Source organism: Arachis ipaensis, chromosome B6, assembly GCF_059453495.1.
Source record: "Arachis ipaensis isolate K30076 ecotype BB chromosome B6, ASM5945349v1, whole genome shotgun sequence".
Taxonomy (NCBI): domain Eukaryota; kingdom Viridiplantae; phylum Streptophyta; class Magnoliopsida; order Fabales; family Fabaceae; genus Arachis; species Arachis ipaensis.
Genome location: NC_142441.1, coordinates 113,465,364 through 113,489,664, shown reverse-complemented (window position 1 = coordinate 113,489,664; position 24,301 = coordinate 113,465,364). Strand labels below are relative to the sequence as shown.

The 24,301-nt window shown below is 40.0% G+C and overlaps 1 protein-coding gene and 1 non-coding gene across 2 annotated transcripts in view; both read right to left on the bottom strand.

Moving 5' to 3' along the window:
• LOC107647123 (protein FAR1-RELATED SEQUENCE 5-like) overlaps positions 1–24,301 on the bottom strand; it is a 40,843-nt gene that overhangs the window by 8,893 nt on the left and 7,649 nt on the right. The window lies entirely within an intron of this gene.
• On the bottom strand, positions 4,814–4,921 carry LOC148562358 (small nucleolar RNA R71). Its single transcript, XR_015887517.1, has one exon. It is a non-coding gene; the product is annotated as a small nucleolar RNA R71 (small nucleolar RNA).

Genomic DNA, 24,301 nt, shown 5'->3' with positions numbered 1-24,301 from the left:
CCCTCCTCTGTGAGGGAAGTCCGTTCGTTCCTTGGCCATGCAGGTTTTTACAAAAGATTCATTAAGGACTTCAGTAAGGTAGCATTACCTTTATCCAGACTGTTGCAGAAAGATATTGAGTTCGAATTTAGTGAAGATTACATGAAAGCATTTGATAAGCTAAAGAACGCCCTGACTCAAGCTCCAATTATGAGAGGACCAGACTGGAGCCATCCGTTTGAAATTATGTGTGATACCTCCAACCATGCAGTAGGAGCGGCACTGGCTCAGTGCGAAGGTAAGGATCCTTTCGTAATTGCTTATGCATCTAAAACCTTAGATGTTGCTCAGTCCAATTACACTACTACTGAAAAAGAGCTTCTCGCTATTATTTTTTCTCTGGATAAATTCCGAGCTTATTTACTTGGTACTAAGGTAGTAGTGTACTCGGACCATGCAGCTCTAAAATATTTATTAGCTAAAAAAGAGTCTAAACCAAGATTGATACGTTGGATACTGCTGCTGTAATAATTTGATTTAGAAATTAAGGATATGAGTGGTAACCAGAATTTAGTGGCATACCACTTGAGTCGCCTTGAGCACATTAAAGATGACTCCACTCCTATCAATGGTACTTTCCCATTTGATAGCTTACAAGCAGTATCTGAAGTAGTTCCTTGGTATGTATCTGTAGCTAATTATCTAGTTAGCCATATTTTTTCTCCCAATTTTACTAAGCATCAAAGGGACAAGCTGAAAAGCGAGTCTAAATATTATATATGGGATGACCCATATCTGTGGAGGTGTGGTGCTGACCAGGTAATTAGAAGATGTGTGTCCCAATCAGAATTCCAGTCCATTTTAGAGGTCTGCCACTCTTCTTAGAGTGGAGGACATTTTGGCCCTCAAAGAATAGCTAAAAAAATCTTAGACCGTGGATTCTGGTGGCCTACTCTTTTTAAAGATGCTGCTGAATTTTGTAAATCTTGTTCCCCATGCCAAAGGTTTAGTAATATATCCATGAGGGACGAGATGCCTCAATAGATTATGCTTTTCTGTGAAATTTTTTATATTTGGGGCATTGACTTCTGATGAGCGGATAATTTATACGCTTTTTGGCATTATTTTTAGTATGTTTTTAGTATATTTTAATTAGTTTTTATTATATTTTATTAGTTTTTGAATAAAAATCACACTTCTGGACTTTACTATGAGTTTGTGTATTTTTCTGTGATTTCAGGTATTTTCTGGCTGAAATTGAGGGACCTGAACAAAAATCTGATTCAGAGGCTAAAAAAGGAGTGCAGATGCTGTTGGATTCTGACCTCCCTGCACTCGAAGTGAATTTTTTGGAGCTACAGAAGCCCAATTGGCGCGCTCTCAATTGCGTTGGAAAGTAGACATCCTGGGCTTTCCAGCAATATATAATAGCTTATACTTTGCCCGAGATTTGATGTCCCAAACAGGCGTTCCAAGTCAGCTCAAGAATTCTGGCGTTTAACGCCAGAACGGGCACAAAAGCTGGCGTTTAACTCCAAGAAAAGTCTCTACACATGAAAGCTTCAATGCTCAGCCCAAGCACATACCAAGTGGGCCCAGAAGAAGATTTCTACATTAATTACTGATTTCTGTAAACCCTAGGCTACTAGTTCTCTCTAAATAGGACCTTATAATATTGTATTTTGATCTTTGATAAGTCTTATGCTATCTTAGACACATTTGGGGGCTGGCCATTCGGCCATGCCTAGACCTTGTTCTTATGTATTCTCAACGGTGGAGTTTCTACACACCATAGATTAAGGTGTGGAGCTCTGCTATTCTTCATGAATTAATACAAAGTACTATTGTTTTTCTATTCAACTCAAGTCTATTTCTTCTCCAAGATATTCATTCGCACCCAAGAACATGATGAATGTGATGATTATGTGACACTCATCACCATTCTCACCTATGAACGCGTGACTGACAACCACTTCCGTTCTACATGCAAACAAGCTTGAATGTGTATCTCTTGGGTTTCTAATCTCAGATTGGAACCTTCGTGGTATAGGCTAGAATTATTGGCGGCCATTCCTGAGATCCGGAACGTCTAAACCTTGTCTATGGTTTTTTGAGTAGGATCTGAGAAGGGATGACTGTGACGAGCTTCAAACTCGCGATTGTTGGGCGTATGACAGATGCAAAAGGATCAATGGATCCTATTCCAACATGATCGAGAACCGACAGATGATTAGCCGTGCGGTGACAGCGCATTTGGAACGTTTTCACTGAGAGGACAGGAAGTAGCCATTGACAACGGTGATGCCCAACATAAAGCTTGCCATGGAAAGGAGTATGAATGATTGGAAGAAGGCAATAGGAAAGCAGAGGTTCAGGAGGAACAAAGCATCTTCATACGCTTATCTAAAATTCCAACCAAAGATTACATAAGTATCTCTATCTTTATTTTATGTTTTATTTATCTTTTAATTATCAATTCTCCATCACCATCTGAATTCGCCTGACTAAGATTTACAAGGTGACCATGGCTTCCTTCATGCCGACAGTCTCCGTGGGATCGACCCTTACTCACGTAAGGTTTATTACTTGGACGACCCAGTGCAATTGCTGGTTAGTTGTGTGGAATTGTGACAAAGTGTGATTCATGTTTAAGATCTCCAAGTCCTTTGGCGCCATTGTTGATGATCACAATTTCGTGCACCAAGTTTTTGGCGCCGTTGCCGGGGATTGTTTGAGTTTGGACAACTGACGGTTCATCTTGTTGCTTAGATTAGGTACTTTTCTTTTTATTTTTTAGAATTTTTAAGAATGAATTCTAGAGTTTCAAGGTGATGTTCTTATCATCACAAAAGCTGATTGATTCTCATCAATTTAGCTGCTGAATGTAATGTCCTGCTGAAGCTTGGCCAACCATGTCTAATCTTTTTAGACTGAAGCTATAGACTAACATTGCATGATTCCTGGAATTCTTATTAAAAGTTTTGATTCTCCTTATTTTCTTTTCTATATAAGTTTCGAAAATCACAAAAAAATTATAAAACCATAAAAATTAAAAATATTTTATGTTTCTTGTTTGAGTCTAGTATCAATTTTTAAATTTGGTATCAATTGCATGTTTTTATTCTTCTTGCATTTTTCGAATATATGCATTATGTTCTTCATTGATCTTCAAGTTGTTCTTGATGATTTCAGTGCTCTGATCTTAAATTTCTCTTATTCTGTGTCTTTTGTTGTTTCTTACATGCATTTTCAATTTGTTATAGTCCTTAGTATACAAACTTCTAAGTTTGGTGTCTTGCATGCATTGTTTATTTGATCTTAGTTGCATTTTTTTTATTTCTCATCATTAAAAATTCAAAAATATTTTCAAAAATTGTGTCTTTTCAAGTCAATAATACAGAGAATTGAAGATTCAGAACATTCAGCAGAGGAATCAAACAGAAAAAGCTGGGCGTTCAAAACGCCCAGTGAAGAAGGAAAACTGGCATTTAAACGCCAGCCAGGGTACCTGGCTGGGCGTTTAATGCCCAAAAAGGTAGCATTTTGGGCGTTAAATGCCAGAATGGATGCCATTCTGGGCGTTTAACGCCAGAAGGACACTAGAGGGAAGATTTTGTTTTTAATCCAATTTTTTTTTCAAATCTTCATAATTTTTCAAAATCAAATCTTTTTCAAATCATATCTTTTCAATCATATCTCTTCAAAATCAATTTTTTTCCATTTTTTTTATAATTTTCGAAAATCCTTGTTATAATTAATGATTTACTTCAAAATTTTCTAGTTGTTACTTGCCTATTAAGAAAGGATCAAAAGTTTTAATTCTAGAATCATATATTCTAATTTCTTGTTAGTCAAGTAATCAACTTTAATTTTAAAACTTTCTCTTTTTAGTCTGATTTTCAATCATATCTTCTCAATAATATATTTTTAATCACATCTTTTTCAAAATTAATTTTCAATCATATCTTTTTAATTTCTAATTTCAAAATCTTTTTTCAAAATCACTTAATTTCTTTCCCAATTTTAGTTTTCGAAAATCATCAATTAAATTTTCAAAATTTCTTTTAATTATTTCAAAATCTTTTACTTTAATTTTGAAAATTCTTCCCCTCTTCTCACATCCTTCTATTTAAAGGACTAACACTCTTCCTCAAGGTGCAATTTGAACTCCCTCCTTCTTTATATGTTCGAATTCTCTTCTATCTACCTCCTCCTTCTATTCTTCTTTTCCTCTGACACCTCAAGGAATCTTGACATAGAGGATTCCCTACTTTCTTGTTCTCTTCTCTTTCATATGAGCAGGAACAAAGATAAAGGCATACTTGTTCAAGCTGATCCTGAACCTGAAAGGACCTTGAAGAGAAAGCTAAGAGAGGCTAAAGAACAATTCTCTTTAGAGGGCCTAACAGAGCTTTTCAAGGAAGAAGAGACCATGGCAGCCGAAAACAACAATGCCAACAATGCAAGGAAGGTGCTTGGTGACTTTACTGCACCTACTCCCGATTTCTATGGGAGAAGCATCTCAATCCCTGCCATTGGAGCAAACAACTTTGAGCTTAAGCCTCAATTAGTTTCTCTAATGCAACAGAATTGCAAGTTTCATGGACTTCCATTGGAAGATCCTCATCAGTTCTTAGCTGAATTCTTGCAAATCTGTGACACTGTCAAGACCAATGGGGTTGACCCTGAAGTCTACAGACTTATGCTTTTTCCTTTTGCTGTAAGAGACAGAGCTAGGACATGGTTAGATTTACAACCTAAAGAAAGCCTGAACTCTTAGGAAAAGCTAGTCAATGCCTTCTTGGCAAAGTTCTTTCCACCTCAAAAATTAAGAAAGCTTAGAGTGGAAGTCCAAACCTTCAGACAGAAAGAAGGTGAATCCCTCTATGAAGCTTGGGAAAGATACAAGCAATTGATCAGAAGGTGCCCTTCTGACATGCTTTCAGAATGGAGCATCATAGGTATTTTCTATGATGGTCTGTCTGAACTATCCAAGATGTCATTGGATAGCTCTGCTGGAGGATATCTTCATCTGAAGAAGACGCCTGCAGAAGCTCGGGAACTCATTGAAATGGTTACAAATAACCAATTCATGTACACTTCTGAAAGGAATCTTGTGAATAATGGGATAGCTCAGAAGAAAGGAGTTCGTGAGATTGATACTCTAAATGCCATATTGGCTCAGAATAAAATATTGACCTAACAAGTCAATATGATTTCTCAGAGTCTGTCTGGAATGCAAGCAGCAACAGACAGTACTAAGGAAGCTTCCTCTGAAGAAGAAGCTTATGATCCTGAGAACCCAGCAATGGAAGAGGTGAATTACATGGGAGAACCCTATGGAAACACTTATAATCCTTCATGGAAAAATCATCCAAATCTCTCATGGAAGGATCAACAGAGACCTCAACAAGGTTTCAACAAAAATAATGGTGGAAGAAACAGGTTTAGCAATAGCAAACCTTTTCCATCATCTTCTCAGCAACAGACAGAGAATTCTAAGCAAAACCACTTTGACTTAGCAACCATTGTCTCTGATCTAATCAAAACCACTCAAAGTTTCATGACTGAAACAAGGTCCTCCATTAGAAATTTGGAGGCACAAGTGGGTCAGCTGAGTAAGAAAATTACTGAACTCCCTCCTAGTACTATCCCAAGCAATACAGAAGAGAATCCAAAAAGAGAGTGCAAGGCCATAACCACAACCCACACGGCCGAACCTGGAGAGGAGGAAGAGGCAGTGATCTCCATTGAGGAAGACCTCAATGGACGTCCACTGACCTCCATGGAGTTTCCTGATGAGGAACCATGGGAATCTAAGGCTCACACAGAGACCATAGAGATTCCATTGAATTTACTTCTGCCATTCATGAGCTCTAATGAGTATTCTTCCTCTGAAGAGAATGAAGATGTTACTGAAGAGCAAGTTGCTAAGTACCTTGGAGTAATCATGAAGCTAAATGCCAAGTTGTTTGGTAATGAGACTTGGGAGGATGAACCTCCATTGCTCATGAAAGAACTAGATGACTTGACTAGGCAGAGATTACCTCTAAAGAGATAAGACCCTGGGAAATTCTCAATCCCTTGTACTATAGGCACCATGACCTTTGAGAAGGCTCTGTGTGACCTAGGGTCAAGCATAAACCTCATGCCTCTCTCTGTAATGGAGAAGCTAGGGATCATTGAGGTACAAGCTGTAAGAATCTCACTGGAAATGGCAGACAATTCAAAGAAACAAGCTTATGGACTTGTAGAGGATGTCTTGGTAAAGGTTGAAGGCCACTACATCCCTGCTGACTTTATAATCCTAGAGACTGGGAAGTGTATGGATGAATCCATCATCCTTGGCAGACCCTTCCTAGCCACAACAAAAGTTGTGATTGATGTTGACAGAGGAGAATTGATCATTCAAGTGAATGAAGACTCCCTTGTGTTTAAAGCTCAAGGATATCCCTCTGTCACCATGGAGAGGAAGCATGAAGAGCTTCTCTCAATACAGAGTCAAACAGAGCCCCCACAGTCAAACTCTAAGTTTGGTGTTGGGAGGCCACAGCCAAACTTTAAGTTTGGTGTTGAACGCCCACATTCAAACTCTAAGTTTGGTGTTGGGAGGTTCCAACATTGCTCTGAACATCTGTTAGGCTCCATGAGAGCCACTGTCAAGCTATTGACATTAAAGAAGCGCTTGTTGGGAGGCAACCCAATTTTCACTTATCTATGTTAAATTTCTATTTTCTTTTATTTTATGTTTTCTATAGGTTGATGATCATGTGAAGTCACAAAAACAATTGAAAAAGCAAAAACAAAAAGAAAAACAGAATGAAAAATAGAACACCTTGGAGGAGAAACTTACTGGCGTTTAAACGCCAGTAAGGGTAGCAGAATGGGCGTTAAACGCCCAGTCTGGCACCATTCTGGGCGTATAACGCCAGGAATGGGCAAGAAGCTGGCGTTAAATGCCAGAAATAGGTAGCAGCCTGGCATTTAACGCCAGGATTGGCAGCAAGGGGCGTTTTGCACGCCACATGGTGCAGGGATGAGGAATCCTTGACACCTCAGGATCTGTGGACCCCACAGGATCCCCACCTACCCCACCTCTCTCTCTCTCTTCTTCACCCAGTCACCAATCACCTCAATACCTCTTCACCACTCACATCCATCCTTTATAAAACCCACCCCACCTACCTCACCATTCAAATTCAAACCACTTTCCCACCCAAACCCACTCATAATGGCCGAACCATACCCCCCCTCCACTCCTATATAAACCCATCTTCACTCCTTCATTTTCACAAAACATACACACTACTTCTCCCCCTTGGCTGAAACACTAAGCCCACTCCATCTCCTCTATTTCTTCTTCTTCTACTCTCTTCTTTCTTCTTTTGCTCGAGGACGAGCAACCTTCTAAGTTTGGTGTGGTAAAAGCTAAAGCTTTTTTCATTTTTCCATAACCAATAATGGCACCAAAGGCTGGAGAAACCTCTAGAAAGAGGAAAGGGAAGGCACAAGCTTCCACCTCCGAGTCATGGGAGATGGAGAGATTCCTCTCAAGGGTGCATCAAGACCACTTCTATGAAGTTGTGGCCAAGAAGAAGGTGATCCCCGAGGTCCCTTTTAAGCTCAAAAAGGGCGAATATCCGGAGATCCGACATGAGATCCGAAGAAGAGGTTGGGAAGTTCTCACCAACCCCATTCAACAAGTCAGAATCTTAATGGTTCAAGAGTTCTATGCCAATGCATGGATCACCAAGAACCATGATCAAAGTGTGAACCCGGGCCCCAAGAATTGGCTTACAATGGTCCAAGGGAAATACTTAGATTTTAGTCCGAAAAATGTAAGGTTGGCATTCAACTTGCCCATGATGCAAGGAGATGCACACCCATACACTAGAAGGGTCAACTTTGATCAAAGGTTGGACTAAGTCCTCATGGACATCTGTGAAGAGGGCGCTCAATAGAAGAGAGATTCAAGAGGGAAGCCGATTCAACTAAGAAGGCATGACCTCAAGCCCGTGGCTAGGGGATGGTTGGAGTTCATCCAACGGTCAATCATTCCTACTAGCAACCGATCTGAAGTTACTATAGACCGGGCTATCATGATTCATAGCATCATGATTAGAGAGGAAGTAGAAGTTCATGAGGTTATATCCCAAGAACTCTACAAGGTGGCGGACAAGTCCTCTACTATAGCAAGGTTAGCCTTCCCTCATCTCATCTGTCACCTCTGCAATTCAGCTGGAATTGACATAGAGGAAGACATCCTCATTGATGAGGACAAGCCCATCACTAAGAAAAAAGATGGAGCAAATAAGAGATCCCACTCATGGACAAGAGCATGAGGAAACCCCTCATGAAATCCCTGAGATGCCTCAAGGGATGCATTTTCCTCCACAAAACTATTGTGAGCAAATCAACACCTCCCTAGGAGAATTAAGTTCCAACATGGGACAACTAAGGGTGGAGCACCAAGAGCATTCCATCCTCCACCATGAAATTAGAAAAGACCAAAGAACCATGAGAGAGGAACAACAAAGGCAAGGAAGAGACATTGAGGAGATCAAAAACTCCATAAGATCTTCAAGAGGAAGAACAAGCCGCCATCACTAAGGTGGACCCGTTCTTTAATTTCCTTGTTCTTTATTTTTTGTTTTTCGAATTTTTATGCTCTATGTTTGTCTATGTTTGTGTCTTTATTACATGATCACTAGTGTCTAAGTGTCTATGCCTTAAAGCTATGAAAATGAATCCATAACCTTTCTTAAATGAAAAATGTTTTTAATTGAAAAAGAAAAAGAAGTACATGAATTTTAAATTTTAAAATAGTTTAATTATTTTGATGTGGTGGCAATACTATTGTTTTTCTGAATGAATGCTTGAACAGTGCATATTTTTGAATTTGATTGTTTATGAATGTTAAAATTGTTGGCTCTTGAAAGAATGATGGGAAAAGGAGAAATGTTATCTGATGATCTGAAAAATCATAAAATTGATTCTTGAAGCAAGAAAAAGCAGTGAAAAGCTTGTAGAAAAAAAAAAGAGAGGCAAAAAAAAAGAGAAAAGAAAAAGAAAGAAAAAAAAAAGAAAAGCAAGCAGAAAAAGCCAATACCACTTTAAACCAAAAGGCAAGGGTGATAAAAAGGATCCAAGGCTTTAAGCATCAGTGGATAGGAGGGCCCACAGGAATAAAATCCTGGCCTAAGCGGCTAAACCAAGCTGTCCCTAACCATGTGCTTGTGGCGTGAAGGTGTCAAGTGAAAACTTGAGACTGAGCGGTTAAAGTCGTGGTCCAAAAGCAAAAAGAGTGTGCTTAAGAGCTCTGGACACCTCTAATTGGGGACTCTAGCAAAGCTGAGTCACAATCTGAAAAGGTTCACCCAATTATGTGTCTGTGGCATTTATGTATCCGGTGGTAATACTGGAAAACAAAATGCTTAGGGTCACGGCCAAGACTCATAAAGTAGCTGTATTCAAGAATCAACATAATTAACTAGGAGAATCAATAACACTATCTGGATTCTGAGTTTATATAGAAGCCAATCATTCTGAACTTCAAAGGATAAAGTGAGATGCCAAAACTGTTCAGAAGCAAAAAGCTAAAAGCCCCGCTCATCTAATTAATACTGATCTTCATAGATGTTTTTGGAATTCATTGTATATTCTCTTCTTTTTATCCTATTTGATTTTCAGTTGCTTGGGAACAAGCAACAATTTAAGTTTGGTGTTGTGATGAGCGGATAATTTATACGCTTTTTGGCATTATTTTTAGTATGTTTTTAGTATATTTTAATTAGTTTTTATTATATTTTTATTAGTTTTTGAATAAAAATCACTCTTCTGGACTTTACTATGAGTTTGTATGTTTTTCTATGATTTCAGGTATTTTCTGGCTGAAATTAAGGGACCTGAGCAAAAATCTGATTCAGAGGCTGAAAAAGGACTGCAGATGCTGTTGGATTCTGACCTCCCTGCACTCGAAGTGGATTTTTTGGAGCTACAGAAGCCCAATTGGCGCTCTCTCAATTGCGTTGGAAAGTAGACATCCTAAGCTTTCCAGCAATATATATTAGTCCATACTTTGCCCGAGATTTGATGGCCCAAACAGGCGTTCCAAGTCAGCTCAAGAATTCTGGCGTTTAAAGCCGGAACTGGCACAAAAGCTGGAGTTAAACGCGCAAACTGGCACAAAAGCTGGCGTTTAACTCCAAGAAAAGTCTCTACGCATGGAAGCTTCAATACTTAGCCCAAGCACACACCAAGTGGGCCCAGAAGAAGATTTCTGCATTAATTACTAATTTCTGTAAACCCTAGGCTACTAGTTCTCTATAAATAGGACCTTATACTATTGTATTTTGATCTTTGATAAGTCTTATGCTATCTTAGACACGTTTGGGGGCTGGCCATTCGACCATGCCTAGACCTTATTCTTATGTATTTTCAACGGTGGAGTTTCTACATACCATAGATTAAGGTGTGGAGCTCTGCTGTTCTTCATGAATTAATACAAAGTACTATTGTTTTTCTATTCAACTCAAGTCTATTTCTTCTCCAAGATATTCATTCTCACCCAAGAACATGATTAATGTGATGATTATGTGATACTCATCACCATTCTCACTTATGAATGCGTGACTGACAACCACTTCCGTTCTACATGCAAATAAGCTTGAATGTGTATCTCTTGGGTTTCTAATCTCAGATTGGAACCTTCGTGGTATAGGCTAGAATTATTGGCGGCCATTCCTGAGATCCGGAACGTCTAAACCTTGTCTGTGGTATTCTGAGTAGGATCTGGGAAGGGATGACTGTGACGAGCTTCAAACTCACGATTGTTGGGCGTGTGACAGACACAAAAGGATCAATGGATCCTATTCCAACCTGATCGAGAACCGACAAATGATTAGCCGTGCGGTGACAGCGCATTTGGAACGTTTTCACTGAGAGGACGGGAAGTAGCCATTGACAACGGTGATGCCCAACATAAAGCTTGCCATGGAAAGGAGTATGAATGATTGGAAGAAGGCAATAGGAAAGCAGAGGTTCAGGAGGAACAAAGCATCTTCATACGCTTATCTGAAATTCCAACCAAAGAATTACATAAGTATCTCTATCTTTATTTTATGTTTTATTTATCTTTTAATTATCAATTCTCCATCACCATCTGAATTCTCCTGACTGAGATTTACAAGGTAACCATAGCTTGCTTTAAGCCGACAGTCTCCGTGGGATCGACCCTTACTCACGTAAGATTTATTACTTGGACGACCCAGTACACTTGCTGGTTAGTTGTGCGGAATTGTGACAAAGTGTGATTCATGTTTAAGAGCTCCAAGTCCTTTGGCGCCATTGTTGATGATCACAATTTCGTGCACCAACTTCATGGGTCCGTTTCCAAATTCTAATGGCTACTTTTATATACTGTTAGCTGTAGATTATGTTTCTAAATGGGTGGAAGCAATTTCTACCCATACTGATGATGCTAAAACTGTTGTTTCCTTTGTTAGAAACCATATTATTTGTCGCTTTGGATCCCCACGAGCAATCGTGATCGATCAACGCACCCACTTTTATAACAGGAGACTAACAGGATTACTCAAGAAGCATGGGATAATTCACAAAGTAGCAACAACTTATCATCCCCAGACCAATGGGCAAGCAGAAGTCTCTAACAAAGAGATTAAACGTATTCTAAAAAAGATAGTAAAACCTCATAGGAAGGACTGGAGTTCCAGGCAACAAGATGCACTCTGGGCATATAGAACAGTGTACAAGACACCCATTGGGATGAGCCCCTTCCGCTTAGTATACGGAAAGGCTTGCCACCTTCTAGTAGAGGTGGAACACAAGACTTTCTGGGCTGTAAGGGAGTGTAACATGAATTTTGAAGAAGCTGGTGCTGAAAGGAAGTTGCAACTAGCAGAACTGGAGAACCTTCGCCTAGAAGCATATGACAATTCCAGGCGATACAAAGAGAAGATGAAGGCTGTCCATGACAAGCACATAAAAAGGAGAGACTTCAGACCAGGAGATTTAGTTCTTCTTTATAACTCCAGACTGAGGCTTATGCCAGGTAAACTAAGATCAAGATGGGAAGGTCCCTATAGAGTAGAAAAGGCAGAGCCATACGGAGTTTTCACCTGCGTCATCCTTCAAGCTCTAAATTCATAAAGGTCAATGGACATCGCCTAAAACTTTATCATGGAGAGAAGACGAAGGATCACAAAGAGCTAGAGGTTTTCCTCTTGGAAGACCCACCAACAGAAGCAGAATGAGCCTGAAAAATGTCTAACTTAAGGACGTAAAAGCAAAGTGCTAGGTGGGAGACAACCCACCATGGTATGATTGTTCCGTTTCAGTCTTAGTTTTATTTTACTTTATTCTATTTTTATTTCTGTTAATGACTCTTCTCATAATCTCTGTATATAGCTGTATATAGCCTGCATTTGTATTTGCATACTGCATAAAAAAATGCACGCAACACGTAAGCATCACTGACGCGTCTGCGTCATATGCGCATTCAAAACATGGAAGAAAAGAAGCAGAGAGTCACGCGAAAGCGTGGCTGGAGGTGTGCCTTAGGCACAAACAAGCCCACACGAACGCATCGCTGATGCGTTCGCGTCATTTTGAAAAAAAGCCTCCCACGCGTGCGCGTCGCCCATGCGCTCGCATGGCCCTGTGAAATCGACGTAAAGAGGTGTATGGCAGAGAGTTATGATGGAGTGGGGCTGGAATGATGCTAGAAGCACAAGCCCTATCACACGAACGCGTTCCCACGCGTTCGCGTCGTTTTCAAATATGGCCATTCACGGGAATGCGTCACCCACGCGCACACGTCACCCAGAATTTTTGGCATTATGCAAACGAAACAGAGAGTTGTGCGTACGCGAGGCTGCTCTCGCGCCAATAGCACAAATCAGGTCACGCGATCGCGTGACCCACGCATCCACGTCACCTGAACTTATCACACACCACGCGATCGCGTGCACCACGCGTCCGCGTCACATGTGACGCACATCTTAAACAGATCAGCGCCTGATATCTTATCTTTTCTTCCCCAAATCCAAATCTTTTCTTTCTCTTCTTATTTCTTTCTTCTCTCTTCTTCCTTCTTTATTCTTTCTCATTTTTTTTACTTTCTCCTCCCTTAATTTTTTCACATCTATTATCAAGGTTCTTTTCTTTCTTTTCCTACTTTTTACTTTTTCATTATTTTTATTTATGTTTTCTTTTTCTTTTTCTTTTCTACTTTCATTATCTATGTTTTCTTTTTCTTTCTTTTTCTTTTTATATTCTTTTCATTGGTGTTAGAAATTTATTTGGGTAATTGTTTTCTTCTATATTTTTGCTTGTGAATATATTGTGGAATTGTTTGACAATTAATATTACTTCTTAAAGGGTTGCTTACATTTCAAATCAATACTTTCAATAACATATTCACCATGCATGCTATGTGTTTGTGAAAAAGCCCGTATGGCATTACACATTATTTTTATATTACTCTATTCTACTACTCTAATACCTGTTTTTCACAAAACTCCTTTTATATTTTATTAATTAAATATAATTGTCAATACAAATAGATTGTTAGTTTGAAAGGGTTGATAATCTAACTTGGACATTTAATGCTTGATCTATGCTACTCATGCCTTTGCTGGCATGCCAATAAACATCTTGCATTAAATAGCCATCAAATGCACTTGCTATATTTCCATTGGTGAACTTTTTACATGTAGTCATGACCATGTGTTAACGACATCCTTCTTTATCATGCATTGATTATCACCTATACTATCCTCTCCCTTGCTCGAACCCTTAGCTTTACATATTACTCTCTCTTTCCCTTTTCAGGATGGCCACCAAGAAAGGTCAAGAGAAAGCTACTCCCAAACCACCAGTAAGGAAAGGAACAAAAAGAGCACTAGTGGCAGAGCCATCTTCAACCGTAGTAAAGCCCTCAACAAAGCGAATCAAGAGGATCATCAAGGTCGATGAAAAAGAGAAAGCTTTTCCAGCAAAGGACACTGCGCGGTTCACTAACCACTACTGTGAGCAGATGTTCCCTATCCTGGCAGAGAGGAATTATAATAACAAATACCTTGTCCTCCTGACCAACATTGTTGAATTTGTTGAGCCTTGCATTAAGTGAAGACAATGGGGATTCCTACGGAGACAGCCACGGTAGGATAACCTTTCATGGGTAGTTGAATTCTACTCTAATTTTCACATACCAACCATGCAGTCTGTCTATGTCCGTCAGAAGCAGGTCCCCATAACAGAAGAGGCCATTCAACGAGCTTTAGATCTTTTTCCTGCACCAGAAGGATTGGACGCATTCCAAGAAGTCTCATTCAAACGCCAGACATACCAATTTGACTGGGACGCCGTTCTCAGAGTGATAGCACAACCTGGCAGCAGATGGACCTATGGATACCATCAATCTCGACCTAAGAGCATATTGGCTTCAGCACTCACCTTGGAGGCTCGAGTTTGGGCACAGATCATGTCCCATTACGTCTTTCTGAGCACTTACGAGTCCTCCTTCACTGCAGACATGGCTGTTCTAGTCTGGTGTATCCTTACAAACCAGCACCTCAATTTACCAAGACACATTCGGCATGCTATGGGACACGTACAGATTGCAGGTAACCTATCTTTTACCGCCTTGGTTTCAAATCTAGTCTCAGCCAGAGTCTCTTACAGAGCTGGGGACACCAAGGCCATGATTCCACGAGATGATCAATACGTCCCTAACGGGAAGTATATCAGACCTCCAGCAGCCACTACTAGCCGGCCTACAGACCCGGCCAAAGATATTCCTACTCCTTCCACATCACAAGCACCTTCAGCAAACCAACTGCTCCATCAGATACTTGAGAGATTAGACCGGCTTGAACGGAAAGGAAAGCAAAGGGAGCACCGTAACAAGCGCCATTTTACATACCTCAAGGAGATACTTGTTGGTCACCACCCACCTAAAGAAGACCCAGACACCCCGAACTCCACTTCATTTACCAGCACAGGGAGCCATGACAGTCCCGATTATGGAGATGCTGCTACCAGCCCCCTTTGTTCCTGACTAATGGCACCGAGGACGGTGCCAAGCTTTAAGTGTGGGGAGGTCGGTCAGTACCTGACTTCCGGAGTTAATTTCTCTTTCTTAACACCATAAAATATGATATTTAATTATTTTTCTTTTATTAGGATAGGATAGATATCATAGTAATAAGTAATTGCATGCATGTTCTATTTGGTTAGAAAATAATAAGTTTCTTTTTAAGATCCTATTTTTGAAAAAAAATTTCACTAATTTAAATCAAAATTTTTGTGTTAAACTTTTTTGGAAATTGTATTTGGAACATAGTTAAAAGCTAGAACACACAACCTGTGAGACTTGAGCCTAATGACATGGTTACATTATTTAACCATAATATTTTATTCTTGTGTATTTGCTTCTCTATGATTGTGATCTATATTTTGTTCCATCCTATATGTCCAATATTTAATGTGTTATATGTATGCATATGATTGAGGCCATCAATTGATTATTAAATCACTTACCCTAAATAGCCTACCTTTTCAATTACCTTTGTTAGCCACTTTGAGCCTTTTAATCCCATTTGTTCTATATTTTATCACATTACTAGCCTTAAGCAGAAAAACAAGTAATACCCCAAATTGAATCTTTGGTTAGCTTAAGATAGAAATTGTGTGTCAATTAAGTATGGGAAAATTGTGGGAACATGGGTTAATAAGGGAATGTGTCATGATAAAATATTGAAAATTTGGGTACCTACTCATGTGAAACTAAGAAAAATTATAAATCCATGTGCATTGGCAATGTTATTTTTATGCTGCACAAAAAATTCCAAAAATATTCAATTAAATAAATGAATAAGGGGACAAAATTACCCCAATGTTAAGCCTAATGAAAAATCAATGCACATGTGATACAAAGTTAAAAGAAGAGTTGATGCATGAGTATATAATACAAAAATGGGAAAACTTTGGGTAACTAGGCATGAATTTAAAAGTATAAAGTGTATGTATAGGTAAGAGCTTAGGTTAATCAAGGATTCAATTTATAGCTCACTCAGCCATATATATACCCTTACCTTTACCTTGGCCCCATTACAACCTTGAAAAGACCTCATGATATTTGCATTGGTACATTAAATACTTGTTGATTGGTTAGGTGAAGAACAAGGTTTAGAAAGCATGATTAGAGAAGAGTAGAGTGATTACCCTATACACTAGAGTGACTAGAGTGCATATATACCATCAGTGAGGGTTCAATGCTTAATTATATGTTCCCTGCTTTCATGAGATGTCTTCTTACAAGTTTAATTGCTTTTACTATATAATTTGAATTAGTGGAATTTGATTTATTTCTGTCTTGAAGAACTTATTTATTTTTAACTAAATAAGCAAAATTATTTTAGCATATAGTTGCATTTATATACATAGGTTGCATTGCATTGCATGAGTATTACTTTTTCCTACTCATTTGTTTTATCTCCTTAAGCTAAGCATGAGGACATGCTAATGTTTAAGTGTGGGGAGGTTGATAAACCACTATTTCATGGTTTATCTTGTGTTTAATTGAGTGGTTTTATCAAGTCATCACCCACTTATTCATACTAATTGCATGATTTTACATTTTCCTTCCTAATATTGTTTTATGATTGAAAACTTGCTTCCTAAAGAACTTTAATTTATGTATTTTTAATTCTCCTTTATACCATTCGATGCCATGATCCGTGTGTTAAGTGTTTCAGGCTTTATAGGTCAGGAATGACTTAGGAAATGGAGAGGAAGCTTGCAAAAATGGAAGGAACACAAGAAACTAAGGAGATGACCAGCAAATACTGACGCGCGCGCATGGGTCACACAAGCGCGCGGAATGGAAAAATTGCAGCGATGCATGCGCGTGCCTGACGCGTACACGCGGATTGGAGTCTGCACGAATGATGCGAACGCGTGGACGACGCATACGCGTGACAAGGAAAATCGCTGAAAGACGCGAACGCGTGGACGACTCGTACGCGTGACCTGTGCGATCTGTAGAATTAACAGAAAATGCTGGGGGCGATTTTGGGCCGCGTTTTGACCCAGTTTTCGGCCCAAAAATACAGAATAAAGCCAGGGAACATACAGAGACTCAACACGACACAGAGACATGACTTTACACATACACATTAGGATAGTTTTAGGTTTTTAAATCTGAATCTAGAGAGGAATTACTCTCCCTCTAGTTTCTCTTTACATTCCCAATTTATTGCTTTTGCTTTTGGATATTGAAGAGTCATTACCTCCGTTGAAGATACTATTCTAGTTTGTTTTCTTACTTACTCTTTTATTTATTCTATATTCTTAATTCTTGTTTAAAGTAGTAATTAGATTATTTTTATGGATTGTTAATGCAAAGGATTACCTTTACCTTTAATTAATTTAATTTAATTTATCATGTCTTCTTCTATTATTTTTGTGAGTGTTATATTCATGTCATTGGAGTAGACTCCATACTTGACATGGGGTTGATTAAAAGGAGACACTTGAGTTGGAAGGATTAAGTAATGGTTAAATTGGAAGTTGTTGGCTAGTTCTGTATTTACTAATGCTAGACCTTCCCAAGGGAAAGGACTAGGATTTGCGAATAAGAGTTAGTTCAATCACTTGACTTTCCTTTATTTAGTAAGGGTTAACTAAGTGAAAACAACAACCTTTTTAATACTACACTTAAGAGATCCTAACAAGGATAAAACTTCCAATTAATCATTCCCCCAGTCAAGAATTTTTATCTAGAATATTAATAATCATTCTTAGTTTTTATTGCTTTAATTTACAATTATTTAATTGCTCGTTATTCAACTCTCAAACTCTCGTGAAAATTTCTAATTAATAAAATAGCATCCTTTCTTGCAACTCATTGGGAGATGACTTGGGATTCATACTCCCAGTATTTTTATTCTAAATTTTTGTGACACCCTTTTTAAATTGGTGAGGCAGATTTTTGCTGGTTAAGAGCTATACTTGCAACGCTGTTCTCCTATTAAAATTCTCTTAATTGGCCTAAATTCTGCCACGAACCAGCTGACTTCCGCCACGCATCAATTTTTGGCGCCGTTGTCGGGGAGTTGCAATTGTGTGCTAAATTATTAATTAGTGTACATATTTTTAATTTTTGCGTATTTTATTTTATTTTATTACCATGAGCTGTATGTTTCTTTCATTGAATGACGCGTTCACTGTCTGATCCGAGCTTAGCCACATTTGATCCTGAAATTGAAAGAACTCTTTTGCATATTAGGCGAGCTCGGCGCAGGTTAGCCTCTGAGGATGGTGAAGTGATTATTATCAATTCACCAGTCTCTTCTGAGGGCGAATCTGAATCGCCATCTAAGGAAGAAACAAGCTCCGTCTCTACTAATCCGGTTGATTTAGGTGCAGGTAACATGGCGGCACCCAGGAGGATCACTCTCCAGGAGGCAGGAGCCCCAGACTTTATTCTGCAACCGTATCAAGTGCGTCACCCAAATCTAACTGCAGATTTTGAACTGAAGACTGCACTAATCAACTTGATGCCCAAGTTTCATGGCTTACCCGCTCAGCAGCCTATCAAGCACCTAAGGGATTTTTAGACAGCCTGTTCTACTGTAAGGCGTCATGGTGCAGATGAAACTTCTATTTTTTTAACCGCCTTCCCGTTTTCTCTTGAGGGAAAGGCGAGGGAGTGGTACTACACTCAACTTGAAGCGACCGTTACTAACTGGGATATGTTCAGGAGAGAATTCCTGGAAAAATACTTTCCAGCTGAAGTTACAGATAGACTGAGGAAAAAGATCTCCTGCATTGTTTAGGGTGAATCAGAGACTCTTTATGAGTACTGGGAGCGCTTCAAGAATCTTCTAGACGCATGCCCCCATCATATGATTGACAAGTTATTGTTGATCAGCTACTTTACTCAAGGCATGAATCCTCGGGATAAGACTACAATGGATGGTGCTAGTAATGGTTCTCTGAAAAAGTACAAGACCGCAGATGAAGCATGGAAATTGATCAGCGACTTAGCTGAATCCATTCGGAATCATAAGCACAGGAACAACCACTCAAAGGCTATTGCAGAAGTTTCCTCTAGTATTGAGACTTCTGCTCTTACATAGAGTATATGTGAGATGACCAACCTACTGAAGCAGATGCAGTTGAATCAACAACAACCTCAGCCTCCCCCTCCACAACAAAGCCAACAGTTGGTCCCCCAAAGAGTATGCGGAATTTGTGCTGATTATAGTCACTACAGTGATGAGTGCCCGCAGTTCCAACAAGAAGACAACACTGTGGCAGCTACTCATAACTTCTATGACCGCCCGAATCAAGGATACAATCAACAAGGCGGCAACTACAACCACGGTGGGAACTATAACCAAGGGTGGCAGGACAGCTCCAACCAGGGTTGGAGAGATAATTCCAACCATGGTTGGAAGGACAACTATAACAGAGGGGCAGAGACAATCAGGGAAACCAGAGGTGGAATAACAATAACAATCAGCAGAACCGGAATCAAGAGAACCATTCCTATCAACCGCAGAATCCGAACCAGCCTTACAGAGCACCCCACCTAAGGCAGTCCCAAGGATCCCAGCACAACCAACAACAGGTCCCTCAGATCACTTATCCTCCTTCCTCATCAAATGACGAGATGCTTCGTTCTCTTGCACAAGGACAACAAGACATGCAGACTACACTGAACTCTACTCTAAATGGTCTGAATGCCACTTTACAAGTTCTCGTCTCCCAGATAGATTCATTACCTGCTTCCACCAATCAGCCTTTAAGCTCTAGTAGAATTCCTTCTCAACCCTTACCTAACCCCAAGGGTGGCATCAATGCCATCACTTTGAGGTCCGAAACTACACTGCAAGAGAGGAATCAGGAGGAGCCAAACCCACAAGAACACACCCCAGTTGAAGACTTAGTTGAAGTGGAAAATGCTGAAGAGGAAGAAGAAGTACAAGACATGGTTGAAGAAGAAGTAGTTCAGCCAAGGAATGGAGAACCAAAGGACACAGAAGCTGCAAGTGGCGCCATTCCTATCCCATTTCCACACCTTGCAAGGAAGTCTAGGAAGCAGATGGAACTTGATCCCAAAATGGTAGAAATTTTCAAAAAGGTTGAGGTAACTGTTCCCCTTTTTGATGTTATTCAACAAGTACCTAAATATGCAAAGTTTCTAAAAGATTTATGCATACATAAAGATAAAATTAATGAACTAGAAACTATTCCTTTAGGTAGTTCTATATCTGCTTTAATGAGGGGTATACTTGAAAAATGTAGTGACCCAGGTCCATGCATGGTTAACGGTACCATTGGAGGTGTAATATTTTATGACTGCATGTGTGATTTAGGAGCGTGTGTTAGTATAATGCCATTGTCTATATATGATGCTTTGAGGCTCCCTCCTTTAAAAAGGTTGGCAGCTCGTTTTGTGTTAGCAGATAAAAGCATTATTACAGTGGTTGGAATTGCTGAAGACCTGCTAGTGAGCATTAAGGGGCTCACATTTCCCATTGACTTCTATATCTTGGAAATTCCCCCTAATGACTCAGGAAGACCATCATCAATCCTGCTTGGAAGACCATTCCTGAAAACTTCAAAGTTCAAGCTGGATGTATTCTCAGGAACTTACTCCTTTGAGATAGATGGCAAAGCTGTAAGTTTCAGTTTAAATGAAGCTTTGAAGCACCCTCCGGAAGATCATTCTATCTTCCAGTGCGACATCATTGATGAAACTGTAGCTAAAGTTCACCAAGAAGAAGTAGAAAAGAAGTACGTGGAGCAAGGTCCAAGTGTGGGGACACCCTCTGAACACAATGAGGACACTTTGCCATTATCAATAGTTCCAGATAATCCAGAGCCTAGCCTTGAGCAGATATTGGAATTAAAGCCCCTTCCAGATAATCCAGAGCCTAGCCTTGAGGATAATCAGAAGCTCCTAGTTATCATTGCAAGGGAACTCACTTCCCAACAGGAGGAGTAGCTGCTCAGTGTGCTGAGAAGACACAAGAGAGCAATTAGGTGGAGCTTGGTGGATATAGTAGGCATCAGCCCTCAAGTTTGTGAGCACAGAATATTCTTAGAAGAGGGAGCAAGGCCTGTCCGTCAACCCCAAAGAAGATTGAATCCCACCATCTTAGAAGTTGTCAAGAAAGAAGTGACCAGGCTGCTTGAAGCAGATATCATTTACCCCATCTCAGATAGTGAATGGGTCAGTCCAGTGCAAGTGGTGCCCAAGAAGTCTGGAGTCACAACAGTAAAGAATGAGCATGGAGAGTTCCTGACAACTAGAGTGCAGATTTTATGGAGAGTTTGCATTGATTACAGGCGTCTCAACCAAGCTATTCGCAAGGATCATTACCCCTTGCCATTTATTGATCAGATGCTTGATCGCCTGTCAGGTAAATCCCATTACTACTTTTAGATGATTATACAGGCTATTTTCAAATTCATATAGCTCCTGAAGATTAGGAAAAGACTACTTTTACATGTCCCTTTGAAACATATGCATATAAGAGGATGCCTTTTGGCTTATGTAATGCACCGGCTACTTTCTAAAGATACATGATGAGTATCTTTTCAGATTTTATTGAGAGCTGTATGGAAGTTTTTATGGATGATTTTAGCGTATATGGTGATTCGTTTAACCTTTGCTTGGATAGTTTAGCTAGAGTATTAGACAGGTGTGTTAGCTCAAACCTTGTATTGAATTTTGAAAAATGTCATTTTATGGTAAAACAAGGGATTGTTCTAGGCCATGTTGTCTCTAATACTGGTATTTCTGTAGATCCAGCAAAGGTAGATGTCATTTCTAGTTTACCTTACCACTCCTCCGTGAGGGAAGTCCGTTCATTCCTTGGCCATGCAGGTTTTTACCAGAGATTTATTAAGGACTTCAGTAAGGTAGCATTGCCTTTATCCAGACTACTACAGAAAGATGTTGAGTTCGAGATGAGTGAGGATTGCATGCAAGCATTTGATAAGCTGAAAATCGCACTGACTCAAGCTCCAATTGTGAGAGGACCAGACTGGAGCCAGCCTTTTGAGATTATGTGTGATGCCTCCAACCATGCAGTAGGAGCGGCGCTCGCTCAGCGCGAAGGTAAGGATCCTTTCGTAATTGCTTATACGTCTAAGACCTTAGATGCTGCTCAGTATAATTACACCACCACTGAAAAAGAGCTTTTGGCTATTGTTTTTGCTCTGGATAAATTCTGAGCCTATTTACTTGGTACCAAGGTGGTAGTGTACTCAGACCATGCAGCTTTAAAATATTTATTAGCTAAAACAGAGTCCAAACCAAGGTTGATACGTTGGATACTGTTGCTGCAAGAATTTGATTTAGAAATTAAGGATAGGAGTGGTAACCAAAATTTAGTGGCAGACCACTTGAGTTGCCTTGAGCACATTAAGGATGACTCCACTCCTATCAATGATGCTTTTCCATTTGATAGCTTGCATGCAGTATCTGAAGTAGTTCCTTGGTATGCACCTGTAGCTAATTATCTAGTCAGTCATACTTTCCCTCCCAATTTTACTAAGCATCAAAGAGACAAGCTGAAAAGCGAGTCTAAATATTATATATGGGATGACCCATACTTATAGAGGTGTGGCGCTGACCAGGTAATTAGAAGGTGTGTGCCTCAATCAGAATTGCAGTCCATTTTAGAGGCCTGCCACTCTTCTGAGAGTGGAGGACATTTTGGTCCTCAAAGAACAGCTAGAAAAATTTTAGACTGTGGATTCTGGTGGCCTACTCTTTTTAAAGATGCTGCTGCTTTTTGTAAATTTTGTTCTCCATGCCAAAGGTTTGGTAATATATCCAAGAGGGATGAGATGCCCTAACAGATTATGCTTTTCTGTGAAATTTTTTATGTTTGGGGTATTGACATCATAGGTCCATTTCCAAACTCTAGTGGTTACCTTTATATACTATTAGCTGTAGATTATATTTCTAAATGGGTAGAAGTGATTCCCACCCGTACTGATGATGCTAACACTGTTGTTCCTTTGTTAGAAACCATATTATATGTCGCTTTGGATCACCGCGAGCAATCGTGAGTGATCAAGGCACTCACTTTTGTAACAAGAGACTAGCAGGACTACTGAAGAAACATGGAATAGTTCACAAAGTGGCAACAGCATACCATCCTTAGACCAATGGACAAACAGAGGTATCTAACAGAGAAATAAAGTGTATTCTGGAAAAGATAGTAAAGCCTCATAGGAAGGACTGGAGCACCAGACTTGTTGATGCACTCTGGGCATATCGGACAGCGTACAAGACACCTATTGGGATGAGCCACTTCTGCTTAGTGTACGGAAAGGCTTGCCACCTTCCAGTAGAGGTGGAACACAAGGCTTTCTGGGCTGTGAGGGAGTGCAACATGGGATTCGAGCAAGCTGGTGCTGAAAGAAAGCTGCAACTAGTAGAACTGGAGACCCTTCGACTCGAAGCATATGACAACTCCAGATTATACAAAGAGAAGATGAAGGTTGTGCATGACAAGCATATCAAGAGAAGAGAGTTCAGACCAGGAGATCTGGTTCACCTTTACAACTCCAGGTTGAGACTCATGCCAGGAAAGCTGAGATCCAGATGGGAAGGTCCCTACAAAGTGGAGAAAGCAGAGCCATATGGCATCTTCCACCTGCGTCATCCTTCAAGTTCCAATTGCATCAAGGTCAATGGACATCGCTTAAAGCTTTATCATGGTGAAAGGATGAAGGAACACAAAGAGTTAGAGGTCTTCCTCTTGGAAGACCCACCAACAGTAGTAGAATGAGCCTGAAGACCGTCCAACTTAAGGAAGTAAAAGCAAAGTGCTAGGTGGGAGTCAACTCACCATGGTATGATCGTTCCTTTTCAGTCTTAGTTTTATTTTATTTTATTCTCCTTTATGTTTATTAGTGTCATTCATAACATCTGCATCAGCGTCTTCATTTTGCATTCTGCATAATAAAAAAAGGGCATGTGACGCTCGAGCGTTTCTGACGCGTACGCGTCATACGTGCATTCGAAACAAAGAAGAAAAGAAACAGAGAGTTGCGCGGGAGCATGGCTTGAGGCGTGCCTTAGGCACAAACACGCCCATGCGACCGCGTCCGCGTCACTTGCAAAATCAGCCTTCCACGCGTGCGCATCACCCACGCCTACGCGTGACCCTGCAAAAATCGGTGTAAACAAGGTTTGGGCAGAGAGTTGTAATGCCTTGATGCTGGAATGGTGCTAGGAGAACGAGCAACATCACGCGTGCGCGTCATTGAT